The following is an 18,900-nucleotide window of genomic DNA, read 5'->3' on the forward strand; positions in this document are numbered from 1 at the left end:
ATGATGAGGAAATAAAATTTTGAGAAACCTCATCTCAATATCTCCTACCTATTTAATAAGGATACCTGCTCTTCCAAACTCAGTATTACTATGAATATCAAGAGATATCATGTGTCAGGCTGCCCAAGTAAGGAAGGTATTATTTGTATCACCACCAAAATAATCATTCTAAGGCTGAATCTGGAAGTAGTTGTTTAAATTTACTCTATTAGAGAAATAAAAGGAACTCTTAAAAAATTACTGCGACTATAAGCCTAAATTAATGGATACAAACATTCTGTCCATGAACTAGCACTTATTTAAGCAAACTGGGTGTGGGGGTCTCACAAAGCACCAAGAAAAATTCTCTCCCTAAAGATGCAGGACTCACCTGGAGAACAGTGCCAGACAGCTCTATCACTGTTTGGCAATGCCTCATGCAGGCCCCGTGTGAGCAAGAATAGAGGCAGTAGACTACGTCACAGAATGGAGCCCTGTATGTAAGGTACACAGTACATCAAGATGATTCAGGGACTATGAGTATCAAAGAGTAAGGAAAGACACACTAGGCAAAGGGAACTGAAAATAAAGTATGGTTATGACCCTGTTTGCAGATAAGGTAGAATTTGAGCCAGCAAATAAATAAGAAAAAGGGCACTTGGTAATGCAAAGCAATAAAACTCAAAATGAAGCTGTAATAATTATGAATATAGAGTCACCAAATAACATAGAAACCATCGTACAAAGCAGAAATTACAAAAGATGCGAGGAAAAATATACATAAATATAAACTCAGTCTATGAGAAAGTCAAAATACCTGAAGTTCAAAGAAGATATTAATATCAAAACTGATAATAAAATATGTTATTTAACTCTGTATCCTGAAAACATAGACACTGGTATTATTTTTAGGTGACTAAGGAACATTCATGAAAAATGTCTATAAATTAGACCACAAGGAAAAAGTCCATCAATTCCAAAAATAGATATATTATGGACAATATTCTCTGATCACAATGCAATGAAACAAAAAATTGTTATCAAAATCTCACTTGTGGATATCAATGGAAAAATTATAAATAAAATATTAGCAAATAGCATCTACCCACACATTAGAAAAATCACCATGACAAAGTGGAGTTTATTACAGGAATGCAAGGATAATTCATTACCAAGAAATTCATTATAGTCCATCAAATTAATAGGTCTAAGGAGAAAAGTTATAGGATCATTTCTAAAGATACTAGAAAGAAACATTTGGACAAAAGCCAATAATCATACTTAACCCCAGAAAAAGGTCTCAATGAAATATGGATAGATTAATACTTTCTTAGAGTAATAAAATATATCATACCCAGCCCAAAGCCCATACCATGCCTACTGGGAAAACACTGGAGGCAGTTCCATTAAAATAAACTATAAGAGGGCGCCTGGGTGGTTCAGTTGATTAAGCAACTGCCTTCGGCTCAGGTCATGATTCTGGAGTCCCGGGATCGAGTCCCACGTTGGGCTCCCTGCTCGGCGGGGAGTCTGCTTCTCCCTCCGACCCTCTTCCCTCTCGTGCTCTCTATCTCTCATTCTCTCTCTCTCAAATAAATAAAATCTTTAAAAAAATAAAATAAAATAAATTATAAGACAAGAATGCCCACATTCATTACTGTTATTTAACATTGTACTGATTTAATAGACAATGAAAATAGAAAACAAGAGCATAAAAATTGGAAAGCAGAAAGTTAATCTTTATTTTTAGATGATATTATTCTATAGTTAGAAATTATTATATAGAGAATTGAGAAATATTTACAAACAGTAAGAGAATTTAGTTAGATAAAATGGTACAAAATGAATGTACTATAATTAGTTAATTATATCCAGTAAGAAGATGTAAGGAGAGAAAAGACCCCATTTACAGTAATAATAGAAGGATAAAGCACCTAAGAATAACTGTAACAATAAATGTTGCAGAACACATATGATTAAAACCATAAAACATTGCTGAAGGACACAAAATAAGATTTGAACAAATAGAAAGATCTACCTTTTTCTTGGCTAGGAAAACTTGACAACATAAAGATGTTGATTCTCTCTGTTAATTATCTAAATGCAATTCTAGTAATAAAAATACTCATTGTTTGTTTACTCTGAAGTTCATGTGAAAAAATAAACAAAAAAGGAAAAACAGGAAACTCTGAGAGAGAAGAACAATGAGAGGATTAGGCTCACTAGATATTAAAATTAAAAGCCTCAATAATTAAAACAGTGTGGTAGTGGCACTGAAACTAAAAGATCAACCAAGAAAACAGACTAAAATGTCCAGAAATAGGCCCAACTATATATAGGAATTTAATACATGTTAAAAATGTACATCTCAAAACAGTAGGTAGAAGATTACTATTATAAAGTGATAGTGAGGCAAAGCATAGGCAACAGAAATAAAAATAGACAAGTAGGACTACACCAAACTTAAAAACTTCTGTGTATCAAAGGACACAACCCACAGAGTGAAAAGCCAACCTATGGAATAGGAGAAATTACTTGCAAATCATATATTTGACAATGGGTTAATATCCAATATAAAAAAAATTCTTTTTAAAAAATTTATTTTTTTTTAAAGATTTTTATTTATTTATTTGTCAGAGAGAGAGCACAAGCAGGGGGAGCAGCAGAGGCAGAGGGAGAAACAGGCTCCCTGATGAGCAGGGAGCCCGACGTGGGGCTCCATCCCAGGACCCTGAGATCATGACCCAAGCCAAAGGCAGACGCTTAACCAACTGAGCCACCCAAGCGTCCCTATATAAAAAATTCTTGCAATTCAACAAAAAACCCCACAAATAACCTGATTTAAAAATGGGCAAAGGACTTGAATAGACATTTCTCCAAAGATGATATTTAAATGGCCAATAAGCATATGAAAAGATGTTCAACACCGTTAATAATTAGAGAAACTCATGGAGGGAGGTGGGGAGTAGATGGGCTAGATGGGTGATGGGTATTAAGGAGGGCACTTGTTGTGATGAGCACTGGGTGTTGTATATAAGTGATGAATCACTAAATCCTACACCTGAAACTGATATTATACTATATGTTAACTAACTAGAATTTAAATAAAAATTTGAAAGCAAATTAGAGTAATTCAAATCAAAACCAAAAGATATCAGCTCATACCCATTAGGAGAGGCACTATCAAGAAAGAAAAAAGAAAGAAAAGAAAGAAAAAGAAAGAAAGAAAGAAAGAAAGAAAGAAAGAAAGAAAGAAAGAAAGAAAGAAAGAAAGAAAGAAAGAAAGAGAAAGAAAGAAAGAAAGAAAGAAAGAAAGAAAGAAAGAGAAAGAGAAAGAAAAAGAAAAGAGAGAGAAAGGAAGGAAGAAAGGCAGAAAGAAAGGGAGAGGGAGGGAGAGAGGAAAGGAGAGAGAGAAAATTAAAGAAAAGAAAGAAAGAAAAGAACATGTTAACAAAGTGTTGGTGAGAATGTGGAAAAATTGGAATCTGCCTGCACTATTGGTGGGAATGTAAAATGGTGCAACTTCTATGGAAAACAGTATGGAAATTCCTCAAAAAATGACAAACAGACTTATATAATGCAGCAATTCCACTTTTGGATATATATCCAAAAGAATTGAAAGCAGGACCTCAAGTAGATATGTACACACTGATGTTCATAGCAGCATTATTCACAATAATGCAGAGGTATAAGCAGTCCAAATGCATCAACAAATGAAGGGATAAAGAAAATGTGCTTTATACATGCAGTGAAATATTATTTAGCCTTTCAAAGCAAGGAAATCTTGTCACACGCCCCAACGTGGATGAACTTTGAGGACATTATGCTAAGTGAAGTAAGCCATTCACAAAAATGATTCCATTTATATGAGGTGTCTAAAGTAATCAAGTTCATAGAAACAAAGTAGAACAGTGATTGCCAGAGGCTGGGGAGAGGGGGAAATAGGGAGTTGTTGTTCAGTGGGTATAGAGTTTCAGGGCTGTAAAATGAAAAGTTCTAGAAATCTGCTGCACAACAATGTGAGTATACTTGATATCTCTGAACTGAACACTTAAAAATGATTGAGATGGTCAATTTTATGTTAGCTGCTTTTTACCACAGTTAGATTTTTAAAAAATTATTGTTTTAAAAAGTGGTAGTGGGGCAAACTGTATCACTACTTGGAGCAAAATCAAGCAGTTTTCCATATCTTAATACTTCGTAAACTAAACCAGGATAAAATACAAATCTGCCAAATATTTAAATGTAAAAAAATAAAATTATCAGAGTAGATGATATAGAAAAGGCCTTCCTATTTACTTTTCTCCTACTACATAAAAATTAGAAACTTTTGCATGTCAAAGGGTACCATAAGCCAAATCAAAAGCCAAATGACAAGAGAAAACACTCTGCAGCTCAGAACCCAAAAAGATGATCTTCTTCATATGTATGGACTTTAAATAAGTCTGTCAAGAAAAAGGCCAAGAACCCCATAAAATATGGGCGAAGTATAACAGAGAGGCCACAACAAAGCAAATAGAATTGGCTCCTAAACATAAGAAAAAGTTGCTCAACCTCACTCAAAATCAGAGAAATGCAAGTCAAACTCTCTTGAGACATCATTTTCACCTATCAGGTTGGCAAATACCCAGAAGTTTGATTATACACTCTGTTGGCAAGGCTGTGGGAAAACAAAAACTAGTCAACATTGTTAGTGGGAGTGTCAATCGGTTTAGGCTTTTGGAAGGCAATTTGACTATATCTTTCAAAATTAGAAATACACACACAATTCAATAATCCCACTTGTGGAAGTTAATACCCTAGATATATTTGCACAAGTGTAGAATGTCATACGGGGAAGTTTAATAGCAAAATATTGGAAACAACCCAAATCTCTACCAGTTGCATCCTGATTGAATAAAATTGCAGTGTATTTATCCAAGGGAATACTATATAACATTAAACAAGAGCATGTTTTCTGTGTGCAGATATGTACATAAATTGTATCATATTTCTCCTCCTCTTAAGACCCTCCAATGGTTGTCTATTGCTTTAAGAGTAAAAAACAAAATCCTAACACGGCTTATAATATCCTATACTATCCTGCCCCCCTCTTGCCTTTCTGACCCTCTATGAGAGTCTGCCTCACCTTCTTTGTTCCAGTCACACTGGCCCCTTTGCCTTAAAAATGCTAGTCATACTCCCACCTCAGGGCCTTTGCATTAGCTGATCCCTGTCTGGATCACATACCCCGCACATAATTCTAAAGCTCACTCTCTCATTGACCTCAATCTTTGCTTACATGTCATTTTCTCAATAAGGCCACCTCTGACCACTCCATTTAAAATTAAAACCTGCTACCTGATATTCCCAATCCCTACTGTCTTGCTCTAGTTTTTCAATTGCTCTAATTATATTCCAACACAATATATAATTTTCTTGTTATGTTTATTGTCTGCTTGATGCACCCTTTCCCAAGATATAAATGCTATGGGGTAGAAATGTTTGTCAATTTTGTCCATATCTGTAACCACAGCATGACAGTATTTGGCATATAGTAGTTGCATAATAAGGGTTTGTCTCTAAATGAATGAATAATTGAATGTATGATACAGAAAAAGATCCTAAATTATATTTAAGTGAAGGAGCAAAGTAAAGGACAGCAACTGTTCCGCATAAGTATTTTACAGTATTTTGAAGAAATAAAGGGGGAAAAAGTAAGAATTTGTATTTGCAGGTATGTGCATAAAGAAACCTGAAAGTCTACGGAAAAAACTATTATCAGTGGTTGCCTTGGAGGAGCTGTATGGACTAGACATATGGGAAACAGTGGTAGGAAGGAGACTGCAGAGTATATACCTTTATTCAAATTATGTGAATATTTTACTTATTCAAAACATTCAGTTACACACACACACACACACACACACACACACACACACACACACAGTAATGTCATAGCCCCCAGACGAAAAGATCCTAATTCAACAGCTCTGTGTAGGGCCCAGAGAATTTACATTTTCAACAAGCTCCCCTTCCCCACTTCTGAGACAGGTGCTCTATGGACCACACACAGCGAGAACGCTGTCACCACTCCCTCTCCTAACCCAAGAAACTCTACAGAACAGTCAACACTGGAATATTTCTCACATTTGGGACACAAGCAAGTAGGCAGATCCTAGAAACAAAAAGCAATTTCCAGGAACATTTGGCACCACTAGTAGGTGCAACCCAAAAGGTAGCCTCCTTTTGTATACTATGTGGAAGGACTGCAGAAAATTCATCTTCCCTTCGGTCTCATCTGCACACAGAGCCACAAGAAAGGGATGTCGTCTTTGACTAAGATATTTAAGCATATTGGATACTTTAAGTAAATTTCAGACTTCAAAAATGTTCAGAGTTTTAGCAAAGGCAGTTGAAAGGGATGCTCAGGTCTTTGTGCTCATGGTGATCACATACCGAACCCCCCGCCCCGGGGCCCCATTTTTCCTTCTGCTTTTGCCTTGGCATTTTAATCAATAAAATGTTTCCCCTAATTCACAGAGGATTGTTCTAACACCCCTTGCTGGAGAGGAGAAATGTGGTTAGGACTTGAAATGTATCTTAGAAACACCCACCCAATAAGGCCACCCTGCTTTACACTGATGCCTTTCAGACAAACAAAAGCATTTAACTGTTATTCAGCGACTCTAGCAGAACTCTATAAATGTAGTTAACAAATTAAGGGACCTAATGACACAAAAGAAGGGACTGAACCTGCCAAACCCAGAATATTTTCAGTTTGAAAAGCAAACTCATCCTTACTAACTTTACATGAATTCTCAAAGGAAGGAGGAAACTTAATAAGTGAGAAAAAAATCCAATATTTCATGACCCATCCCTTCCTCAGGATAATAAACTAAAGATATACACTAAATGCTCAACATTTTATTTCCATTTCAAAAAATATTTTTTGCACTATCTCTATTTTGGACCTCTCAAGATTATTCTATTTCTGGAACACACTTTCTGATGTTTTCTAATTGACTTCAAGAATCTGTCATGCCTTTGACATTTTACATGCTACATTAAAATTAATAGTTTCATGAGTCCCTTATGAGTTTCTTCCTTAAATTTCCAAATACAATCCTGGGTTTCTGTTTCCCAGACTGACCAATGACAAGCAGTGATGTGATTCCAAGATGGGGAAACAATGGAAGTGGTGAAATAATCTTTAAAAATGTTTAAAATTTAGGCCCTGTCTGACAATCTGTTACAGTTGGCAAGTAGGTAAGTCTTTATTAAATAGTTGGTTTTGTTTCTCCTATTGTTTCTCCATTATGTCTGTCTGTGTGGTAACTGAGTCACTATGACATAATGCTGCAAAGAGAGACTGTAGAACAACCAGACATATGCACATGTTCATCTCTCAAGAAGTCGCAATCTTGGGTCTGTTCCCTAGATGTTGGTGGAAAGACTTGATTAATGGCAGACTTGTTCAACATAAAAAAGAACAAAAACCAGATTTATTCTCAGCATTCCTTTTCCTAGAGGCTTCATGTGTAATGCAGTAATTAATTTATAGCTTTACAGTAAGGCAGCATCAGAGAAAGCAATTCAATTCACCAGAATGCAGATAGTGTAATTGAAAGATACCTCCTGCATGAAAGGGTATATGAGGAAGAGTAAGACGGAAATTGATTTCTTTTATAACTACTACAAATTCACTAGTAGTTACCACCTGGATTCCCCCCCGCCTCCCCCCCCCCCCCCCGCCAAGGTGTCCTCAGAGACTGGATGCTGACTAAATGAACAGAGGTTTTTAGGAAATGCTTCAAACCACAGCTGAACGGTCGTTAGAAACCGTGGGTGGAACTTGCTTATTACCTTCTCCACGGGGGATTGCAATCCCCATCCCCAGCCAAAGTCAAAGCCTTCCTAAGCGTGATAAGGGCTTGGAGCGAGGGGAGCTGCTTTGCCCTCCATCCCCGCTCAGTGTTATTTGTGGAAGTTAGCGGCATTCCTCCCCAGGACACACCCTCTCCCCCTCCCCAGCAGCCCCCTCTCTGCCACACGCGCACCGCGCACTCGCGGCCCCTCGGCGAGACGCGACGCACTCGGCGCGGCTGCAGTCGGGCCGCCTCACGCCGACCCTGCTCGCGGGGGCCTGGCTGCCTGGAGGCTTCCCCGGAGCGCCAGCACGCCAAGACGTCTTCCTCCTTGCCTGTGAGGGGCCGGGCTTTGGGGAGCTCGGCTGCCCGTTCGTTTTCTCCGTTGTAGTCTGCAAGCTAGACTGAATTCAGAGCTCCGAAGTTGCAAGCTGGGAATAGCTGAGATCTGAAAGACCCCAGAGGGGAGCTTTTTTTGTTTTTTGTTTTTAGGGGCAGAGCGTGTCTCCTGCTCAACTGGTAAGTGAGAGCATTAAATACATATAGAAGGGCAGGAAATATTGCTTGGCAGCGTTTCCCGGCAGTGACATGCAGGTACTCCAGTGAAACGTACTGTGCTGGGTGTTTGCTTGTCTTGGGCTCGGAAGACTGTCTTCCGCCACGGTTTTCCTAATTCTTGCTCGGACCGCTCTTAGGGGGCGGGGGTGGTGGGTCCTGCTCCGCGCGACTTTTCTGTTGTAAGAGTTGGGGTGGGGGAGGGGCGGGAGGAGGGAGGTGGAATTCCCCTCCCCCCCCTTTTATCCATTAAAAAATGGTACTTTGAGAGAAGCTTCTCTTTCGGGCGTTTATATGCCTGGAGCGGTTTGTGCCGAGTTTGTGTTCCTTCTAATTTCTATGTAATCTGCTCCATCCCTGGTTGAAGTAGAAGGAAAACTTTTTTACCGAGCGAGCAATCTCTGACAGCCTAATCGCTGATCAGTTGCTGAATGAATTTTAGCTGGAAACACTTTAACGGAAGGTTTTGGTGATTTTTCCCATGAGAAATCTGGGCGTTTTCACACCTGTTGCTTTTCAGCTGCCTGAACGTTTGTTTGTTTGTTTTGTTGGGTTTCACTTGATTGCAGTCCTTTGTCTAACAAAATCAAATGCTACATTCTCCTTCTCTTGTTCTCCTCGAAGCCCTTTGGATGGGGTCCCTGTCTTCGTTAGCATTCAGTTGGCTGTGGTTCTCCGGGAACAAGTGGCAGGCAGAATACAATAGGGAAGAATGCATTCCTGATGACTCGTCTACCATGGAAAGACTAAAGTGGAAAACTGACATTCCCCATTAGCTTTTATGGAAAGCATTGCTATTACGGTTTTATAAATATTCAGTTTTGGTGAGTCTTGAAATGAGCGAATCTAGAGGTCACCAACCTGACTTTTACATAGAAGAGATTCCCCCCAGTCTACCTACACTACAGACATAAAGACCCTGCCTGACACCTGTGCTTTCCAGGGATGCTAAAGTCCCCTCTCTCACTTGACCGGTAGGCTACTGATGAAAGAGAGGGTGGTGTGGTATGTGGCAGGGGCCAAGGAGGAGGACCACCTGAGAAGGGGGCTGAAGTTTGTTTTCAGCTTTCTGATGATGAAGAAAATCATCACAATACTGGAATGAAGCTTAACCTCCTGGTCCGTTAAGTTGAATTCTTGTCCACCTGATGAAAAAGACTCTCAGTAGCCCTTCTCACACTTCCAAGTGGAGCTCAGTGGAATGCTTGTTTATTTCTTTTGCTGATAAATCCATGGGAAATCTCTGCTGAACCCAGCAATTTTGAAAAGCAAGTCCTAGCTTGTAATTGCCCACATAATGGCAAACAGGTTATTTTCAGTAACCGAAGAGCCTCGAATTTTCTCCGACCATTGTTTTAGAGGTTACATGAAGATATTCAGAGCATACACTTGAGCTTTCCTCTTACCCACAACTGAAACGGAAAGGGTGTCTGATGAAAAAGATTATTGCCAGATATGTTATCAGACTATAAGAAAACATGTTTCTGAAAAGATTAATTTCTATCATTAGATAAAAGATATCTAATGATATTAGTGGTCGCTAGCTACTATATAATTTTTCCATTGTTCCTTTAGGGACCAAGACCTACCTTGATCACCGAAATGTTTTCATTTGTTGTTTATTTGCTGTGTGGTTTTGCTGGGTCTTTTCTTTTTGCTATTGAAAAATCTCTTTTCACTTAGGTGAAATCACACACTAGAATTAGCAGCAGTGATAGCTCCCTGGGGCTAAAATTAGACAAGTCCACGAGACTTTTCAGGCATATCCCTCTTGTCTCACACAGATTCTGCAGTCTCCTTTCAAACTCCTACTTTAGCGATTATTGTAAGATGATGCTTAAGTACTCTTTTTAAAGCATTTTATTTGGACAGTTTTTTTTTTTCTCTTGAGCTTTAATCATACTTTACTGGTGCATGCTGAACTTTGTTTCCCTGAGATGCCTGAAGGCACATTTACCAATCCCTTCAAAGTCCATATACTTAACTCTTTGAACAGTTCCTTTTTAAAAAAATAAAGTTCCAGTGGCACTTGCAAAATACAAGACTGGGTCCTCTGATGTGATGGCAGATGGCAGTCGCTTGAGTTTTGTTTATGCCCTGGACAAGCTCAGTGTCTCTTAAATTAATCATGAATTGAATAATTGATTTCTCACACCTTGGGCTGCTCTTAATCTCCAGTTGTAAATTTAGAGAAAGGTTACTATTAAGGTCTAGTTCACTTGGAAACCCTTTCAAAGCCTATCAAACGATTTTACAGCTGGGTCAAATCTAGTCGTAATACACATTATGAAATGCAATGACATAAACTTCAAGCTCTCCTGGCTTTCTCGTTTTGAAGACGGGCTCCAGCGACCTTCCCATTTGTTGGCCAGCTCCAAAGATGGTGGGGTTGACGGATGCAGTGGGTTTCTGTAAATGTAATTAAACGTGCCTCTGCCAGCTGCCTGGTATTCATGAATGTTTTCCTAAGAAAAGCTGTTCTTCGGCTTTATCTGCCCACTGTGGTTTGTGGCATGTTGTGCTATTCTGCAGCCGTTGCAGTTTTTTCCTGAATGATTGAGCTATGATGTCATGTGCTATCTCAGCGCGGAACCCTTTCAGGGCTTTGCTGGGGTCTGTGTGCCTGAGCAGAGGGAGTGGGAACTCCCTCTGAGCACCCTTGGTAGCGACTCCCCGTCTACTCCGGCACATTCCATTGCCTGGAGACCAAAGCCACCAAATGATTTGCGGTCAGAGTGATTTGGGGCTGGTTAGAGATGATTTAAAAGGAAGGTTATGGGCACATGAAGTGTAGGGTAAAGAAAATATATTTTACTACTTTATTGAGACCACATGGCTCCAACTTGAACTTTTTTTTTTAACATGGAAATTGTTGGCTGAACTGGCCCACAGTGTTCCCCCCCCTTTTACCCTTTTTTATTGCTTAGAGCAAAGAACTATACTTTCTACTTATTGTAGGTTTGATCTCACCATTATTTCTGAAGGCTTGAAACATTTCTTATGCCTAAGAAAAGAGTGAAAAGTAGGCTTTCTCTGTTGTGCTCTTCAAGGGCCAAATACCATTGTCCAAGAAGAGACTCAAACTCTTCAATAACTGAAAGAAGGATATCCCATGTCAAGATTGGGGAGGCATCGGTTATGAAAGGCACAGGCCAGTCCACCCCATTGGACCAGTGTGCCACCAAATATCAGTAGTGGTAGGGTGTGCCCATCTCTTGATGAGTAAGACAGATGATTTTTATACCTGAGGACTCCTTATTCCCTGTGATTAATAATGGGGCCAAATAAAATGTAGTTGATCTTTTCCAATGCACTAATAGTGATGATCGAGCTCAGAGCCCAGTGGCCCTTGCCATTAGTAATCCATAGGAACACATAACACTTGGGCCCACACTTCATTTGTGAAACTAAGCTGACATCTCCTGCCTCTTCTATGTGGACTACACAAATTGGCACAGTAAGTAAGTCACCTGTTACCACTGAACAAGTTTCTGAATCTCTGTCCAGTGTGAACTTCAAGTATGTATTATCACTTTACTCTGTGGCTCACTCTTCTCCTACTTCAGCCTTCAGGGTACGTGCTATAGCTTAATAGTCCATTACAAACCATCAAATAGCCATCTCCAGCGTCCAGTTTGGTGTTATGAAACTCGCTAGTAGAGCTACAGGGAAAGGTAGCTCGTGAATGTCCCCAATCCTTCGGAAGCTATCAATCCAGGGTCTGAGAGCCATAACTGTGAGGTCATGGAAGGCTGCTTGAGGCCTCCCCAACAAGTCTTCAAGTTTGCTGGTCTATAATCCATCTGAGCCAGCCTAGATTCCCACAGTTTGAGTCTGTGCATATCCAGGGGTTTAAAGGAAAGCATGTGGAGATCAAATTAGTGTGGTAGCTTATGAGAAAATCTTCTAACTGTAGAATTGGAAAAATATCAAGAAGGCAGCATTGTATGAAGGATATTGAACTACATTGGAATTGAAGATCCTGGTTTTGCCACCTTGTGACCTTGAATAAGCTACTTAATAGTGCAACATATCGATAAAGCAGTTGGCTACATTTATCGTGTCCTTCATAAGTGTGATGCCATAAGATGCTCAGAATGACACTCAGAAGCAGGTAGAGTAGGCAGCGTTCTTTCCATTTTTCAACTGTGGGAACTGAATCTCTAGAGGTTGGTCAAGGTCACACAGTATGTGACTGGTAAAATTTGGCCTCATGTCCCAAACTTCTAACTTCAAATGTGTGCTTTTTCCACTGCAGCAATCAGCCTCCACAACTCTTAACCTCTACGGACCTCTCCTTATTTGCAAAAATGAGGCCTTTGGCCCAGGATATAATGGTCCATTCCAGCTTAAAATTCTATGTCTGATGAATCACTGGCTGGAAGGGACTTTAAGAAATCACTTAGTCACACTCCTTGCCTCCAGGAGGACACTGTCTAAACTATTTTGAGAAGAAAATGTCAGACCTTTGGTGTGCCTTTGTTTGTTTGTGTTGTTTTTTGTTGTTGGTGGTGGTGGTGGTGGTGATATGTATGTGTGTCTTAGACCAGGAACAGGCCCTGGAGGGTGTCTGAGTGCATTCTGGGGTAAGAAAGGAAAGAGGAGCTAGTGTCAGTACCTTGGTGGGGAGAGCCCTTCTCTCGGGCTCAGGAGCACTGCTTCTTGCCTCACTAGAAGTGAACGTCCAGTCCTGGGATCAATGTCTAAAGTAGGAGATGAGAGTCACAGGCGTGCTTTGCTGTTTGGAAAGGAATTCTGTAAGGAGAGATCAAAGAGGTGCTTACTCCGCTAGGAGGAAAAAAGAGTTAAGTGAGTGACTCAGTAATGATCTTAAAGTTTATTAAGGGCTCCCGAAGACAGTGACTGCAGATCAGTGGTAATGGTTCTATTTAAAGATACAAACAGAAGAGTCCCCTTCATTCAGTAAATGTGACCAACAGAAAGCTGTGTTGATCTAGTTCTGACTCCGCTTGTATTGCCAGGTTGGCGGCAGAATGAGGATGGGAGGAGAGGCTTCTCTGGGAGGTTGGTGCCCTTGAACCTGTGAGTCGAGAGCTGCACCTCAGTTTCTCCCTTTCCTTACAGCACTGCTCTCTGCAGGCTGGAGCACCAGGGAGGGTCTGACAACCTTTCAAAGACAAAGGACTATTAATGGACAACTACCAGCAATTAGACCAGATGATAAGTCCAGGCTCACATTACTCAGCTAACCTGATTATAATACTAAAATACTCACCAGTTTCTCAGTGCTCTTCCTGTTTCTCTCCCATGAAACAGGAAAAAGAGCAATGACTTTGGAGCCAGAAGACCTAAGTGACTACCACAATTCTACAACTTACTGAGCTTGGACAGGCATTTTCTACTCTAAGCCTCAATTTCTTATCTTCGAAATGGGGTGGTAATAATACTTCCTTTAAAGTTAATTATTCCCAAGGATCGATGGAGGAACATAGGTGAGCATGCTACGAAAGTTAGTCTGGAGCATTCGTAGGTGGCAGCCCCTTTCTGTAAATCATGAGGTCACTGAAGTTTCTGTTTATTCTGCCTTAATTCCATTCCCAGGCCAAGTCAGAATTACAGAAGTTTTTCCCCTACCTGCTATGTGTCAGGCATATAATCGTGTATTTAATCTTCACCAAAATATATAAAGTAGATCTCTTATTCCTGTTTTATTATCTGGAAATTATGTTCTAACAAGAATAAGCATATTGCCCAAGATCACATGGATAATAAATGGCAGAGGTAAAATGGAAACCAAGTCTGTTTGGCTCCAAAGCCTCTGTGCTTTCAGACCTTTAGAACTGGGGCTTTTCCTACCCGAATACAGACCCAGTGTTCTTGGTTTCCGGTTGCATTGATCTGGCAGTTGCTTGATTGGCCTCCGAGTTGACTCTAGACCAGGTCCTTGGGCTTGGCTGGGTCCTATAGCTAAGGCTTCATCTTCATCAGCCTATCCTGATTTATACCCCAGTCTTCTGTCCCTTTCATGTTTTCTTTCTTTCTTTCTTTCTTTCTTTCTTTCTTTCTTTCTTTCTTTCTTTCTTTTTTTTTTTTTTAAGGTTTTATTTATTTGACAGAGAGAGAGAGTGCACAAGCAGGGGGAGCGGCAGGCAGAGGGAGAGGGAGAAGCGGTCTCCCCAAGGAGCAGGGAGCCCGATGTGGGGCTCAATCCCAGGACCATGGGATCATAACCTGAGCCAAAGGCAGACGCTTAACCAATTGAGCCACCCAGATGCCCCTCATGTTCTTATGCCTAGGTGGCTTATAGGTATCCCTCATGTTCTCCTTCTGCTTCAGGCATGTTCCTCCTCAGGAGTATCCTGCATTCTCTTCAACTTTCCTTCAGAACCAGATAATCCCCCATAAGGACCTTGTAGCTTTCCACACTTTGCCCCACCCCAACCTGTGACATAAGCCCATCAAGTCCAGATCAAATGCCTAACCCCGCAGCACGTTTACTGTTTTCACTTCACTGGAAGGAAACCTTTAACCTGTTAAATACACCTACCACATACTCTAGAACATCATAGAATGTGAACTGTGAGCACTGAGAAAGAACGCCGCTGAGGTCATTTTATAAACACAGAAACTGAGGCCCGGAGAATTGCCTGCCCCAAATCACAGCTCTGGGCCAGAGCCAGGGCTGATGCCAGATCTAGTCAATACTATCTTTCCTTCCAACTTTATAAAAATAGTATAAATTAGCATTTTGCCACCCCCACATACCCTTGTCTGGTGGGTTCCCTTGGTCAGTGTTTGGAAACGAGTCTTGCTACAGCAGCCTGTTCAGACCCTCAACATTCGTCACAGGGAAGGTTTTCCTTTCCTTAACTTATATCCCTTCTGCTGAACTGAAGCCTGTTTACTCCTCAACAGGAGACAGAACAGTCGGTCACTCTCAGCTAGAATTCATGGATGGGAAGAGTTAAGTCTCCCCTTAACTTTCTTTCCCTAGGTTAAATAATACCAGATCTTTTTGCCTTTTCTCATAGTTCTTTTTCTCCAACAATTTCATCATCTTTATTTCTATCTGTTGAACTATGTCCAAGGACTCCATGCCTCTCAAACTGTGAAGTCCAGAACTGGACAAAGAGGTCTCATAAAGGTATGATAAAGTGACGATTACCTCACAGTTCCTCCAAACTGCTTCAGTCAGTGTGGCCAACTTTCACGCTCATGTTTTAAGGGGGACAGCCGGACCTCGCTGGATTGTTTTCAGCTTATTATCCTCATTTGGCTGGGCATTGCTTCGCCTGTGTTTGTGATAATAATCATTTCCTCCAAGTATCATTCGGAACTTTTCCTATTGAATGTTTTTTTCCTTTGTTACTGACTATTTCTCCAATTCATCAACTCATTTGGGACTCTCCTATTCTTCTACTTAATTCTTAACCCAGCTACTGTCCCAAGTAGCTTAGCACATTAAACGTCCCTGTAATTCACCCATATAGAAGTAGACCCCTGAGATGTCTGGCTCCTCAAAGCACTTCTCCCTCATGACTCCAGGATCTGAAAAGCAAGCAGTCTACCTCCTGACACCAGGCCCTCAAACTGACCATCAGACAGTGTTATAAGTGCTGGCTATAGTAAGAGATCATTGGAGAGCCTTCCAGGAGACTCACAGCTAAGGCCAAAACACCGGCCAATTCAGACATAGCTAACCAAGCCCAGATCTGTCTTACATACAATGGTGGGGGTCTCCAAGATTTCACTTTGGCTCAGAAATGTGATAATTACAAACATTCACATTTACAGACCACTTTGATCTCCATTAGCTTAAGCAACTCCTCTGAAGAAATACATTATCTGCATTTTACAGATGAAGGGACTAAGTCTCAGTAGAGTCAAGTGACGCCCAAGATCATACAGCCAAGATTGGAACTCAAGTTTCCTGTCTTTAAATTCCTTACACTTTACCATATTTTAGTGTTTTAAAAACCTTAGAATTCTTAAAAATCCCATGAGTGGGTAGGGTGGAGTAATGCTTATAAAATGCAGATTCTGGGGCCCCGGCCCCAAGTCCTCTTGATTCATGAAGCCTGAGTGGAGCCTCGGAATCTCCATTTTAACTAGCACCTCAGAGGGTTCTGAGGTGTCAGTAGATTATATTTGAGTAAACCCTCTCTTAAACTATGCTTTCTAGAATAGACTATTTTTTATTTTTATTTTTTTAAAGATTTTATTTATTTAACAGGGAGAGCACAAGTAGGCAGAGTGGCAGGCAGAGGGAGAGGGAGAAGCTCCACAGGCAGATGCTTAACTGCCTGGGCCACCCACGTGCCACTAACATAGACTCTTTAAATGCATCAGGTCTGTCTTTGTTCTGTGACAAAGCTGGTGCATAAAAACCACAGATCTCTCCTGCTCCACATAGTGCCTCAAGAAGGCACCCTGTTTACCCTGGACCCATGGCTGTGGCTCTCAGAACCTGCCACCCAGCCCTGGTTCAGACCTGCTTTTGACCCCTTCATCTTGCCAACCTGTTTACCTCCCCTCTTCCGAGTAATCTGCCTTGCCTTGGCTTCCCACTCAGCTCTTGGTAATCTCTGGCCCCTGATTTTGTCAGTCTCTTCAGCTCCAGATCAGAAAGCCTGTCTCCGTGAGGTCTTTCCAGTTGCGAGCATACAAAGGGCCTGAGACTTGAATCATGAAAGGGAATCTGGTAACTCTCCAGGAGGTCTTTATCTGGGGAAACTTCTAATCACATGCACCCCAACTGGGCATCACTTACAAACTTTTCTAGGGGAAAGATTCACAGCCAGTTCTCTCAAAGAGAAACATTGTGGTTCTTGAAGATTAACTGCTCAATAAAGCTCACAGTTCTTTGTTACTTGAAAACCCGGATACTCCAGTAGGTTAATAGGTGACGAGGGGATGGGTGGCGATCACTGTTGATTGAATACCCCCATCGCACTGTGTTTGCCCCTTTTCATGAGTTGTGTCTTATTACCTTTCACATCCAGGATGGTTATGCATGGTGCCATCTCCCAGTCTCAGGGGATTATGTGTTTGTTGAATTACCAATACTGAGCCCTACTATGTACAAGTCACTTGAGTCTTTCAGGCTCACCAAATCTATGAGAGATTCCTGGCTAGATTCTTTAATGCATTTTTTATTGAGGAGGAAGTACAGTCCTGCAGAAGAAAGTTTCTGGGGTCAAAGCAGACTAATAGTGGTTGAAATTTTATGTGGAACCCAATTGGACTCCTACTCTCTTGGTAGATATGTTCCACCCACTGCCTCTTCTGTATTCTCTTTCTCAAGTGCAGACATCTTCAACATTATAGGCTTGACTCTCCCCACACTTCTTAAGAAATGTATCCAGATTTTGATAGTGGGACAGAAAAAAAAAATAACATACTTCAACAGCAAATAATACGGTGAGAAGAAATGTGTTTTTCCTTCACCTTGGTCTCTGCTATCTTGTGACACCTTGAAGAGAAATTTCCAAACAGAAGTCTTCTGAGTGATTGTCAGATGTATACCTTGCCTTATCTTTAGCAGATGTGAGAGCTCTTTGAGAACATAGCAAAATATTTGGGGAAAGGGATGCGTGGAGCCTTGTTGGAGCCCAGGCTTAGAGCCTTAGAAGATGGTCCACCATGAAAGCTGACGTTTTGCTGAAATAAACTGTTACCTTGTATGTTATAACTTGGCAAGTTATGGAATAACGCTAATGTTAAATGACTTGTTAAAGGATCTCAGCGTATTATGGCAAATATTTTATCCCCGGGGCGCCTGGGTGGCTCAGTCGTTAAGCGTCTGCCTTTGGCTCAGGTCGTGATCCCAGGGTCCTGGGATGGAGTCCCACGTCGGGCTCCCTGCTCAGCGGGAAGCCTGCTTCTCCCTCTCCTACTCCCTTGGCTTGTGTTCCCTCTCTTGCTGTGTCTCCCTCTGTCAAGTAAATAAATAAAATCTTAAAAAAAAAAAACTTATCCCCTTTCATTAATTAGGTCAAGTTAAATTCAAAAGGAAAGGCCGTCTGGTTTGCTAACCACCGTGGAAGTATTGCTTTCAGGGGGAATACATATCCAGATTGCATTGTCTGACTCGAGGATAATGCACAGGAAACAGTTTGGGGTTTTTCTTTCTTTCGGTTTTGATATTTAAGCTACAGGGAACTTGCAGTCCAGCAACTGGCATTTGTAGCATTAGCGGTTATCACAACGCATTGGCCAGAATGTCTCCGTTTAAGATCTTGCTGCTGTTTCTTGTATTGGGAGTGTACAATATGCCGCATACGATCTCCAATACACCCATGCTAGTTATTACTACCAGTATGAATACCGGCTGAGCCATTGATCAAGGGGCCAACACGTCCTACCAATGCATCCTGAAACTTTATCTGGTGAAATAGTAAAATTTCCCTCCACTAATGAACACTTTTAGGAGAGCAGACTGGTTACAAGTGTCTGAAGCAGCAGGATGACAACGTAAGTGAACTCCCATTTCTAGATTGCAAAAACTGGGGGGGGGGGGACGGCAGAGTTTTACATTGTAGTTTCTCATGAAGATCGT

At 40.9% G+C, this 18,900-nt stretch overlaps 1 protein-coding gene across 8 annotated transcripts in view; it reads left to right on the forward strand.

Annotated features, from left to right (window-relative positions):
- Positions 1-18,900, forward strand: part of PALLD (palladin, cytoskeletal associated protein) — a 415,834-nt gene that overhangs the window by 132,746 nt on the left and 264,188 nt on the right. The window contains exon 1 of one of the 8 annotated variants that reach the window (XM_027599256.2): positions 8,055-8,345. The exons of the other annotated variants lie outside the window; for them this stretch is intronic. The gene's annotated coding sequence lies outside the window, so the exon portion shown is untranslated. Of the gene's footprint in view, positions 1-8,054; positions 8,346-18,900 lie in introns of those variants that run through there. 8 annotated transcript variants of the gene reach the window in all.

Source organism: Zalophus californianus, chromosome 2 (assembly GCF_009762305.2).
Source record: "Zalophus californianus isolate mZalCal1 chromosome 2, mZalCal1.pri.v2, whole genome shotgun sequence".
In the NCBI taxonomy this organism is placed as follows: Eukaryota; Metazoa; Chordata; class Mammalia; order Carnivora; family Otariidae; genus Zalophus; species Zalophus californianus.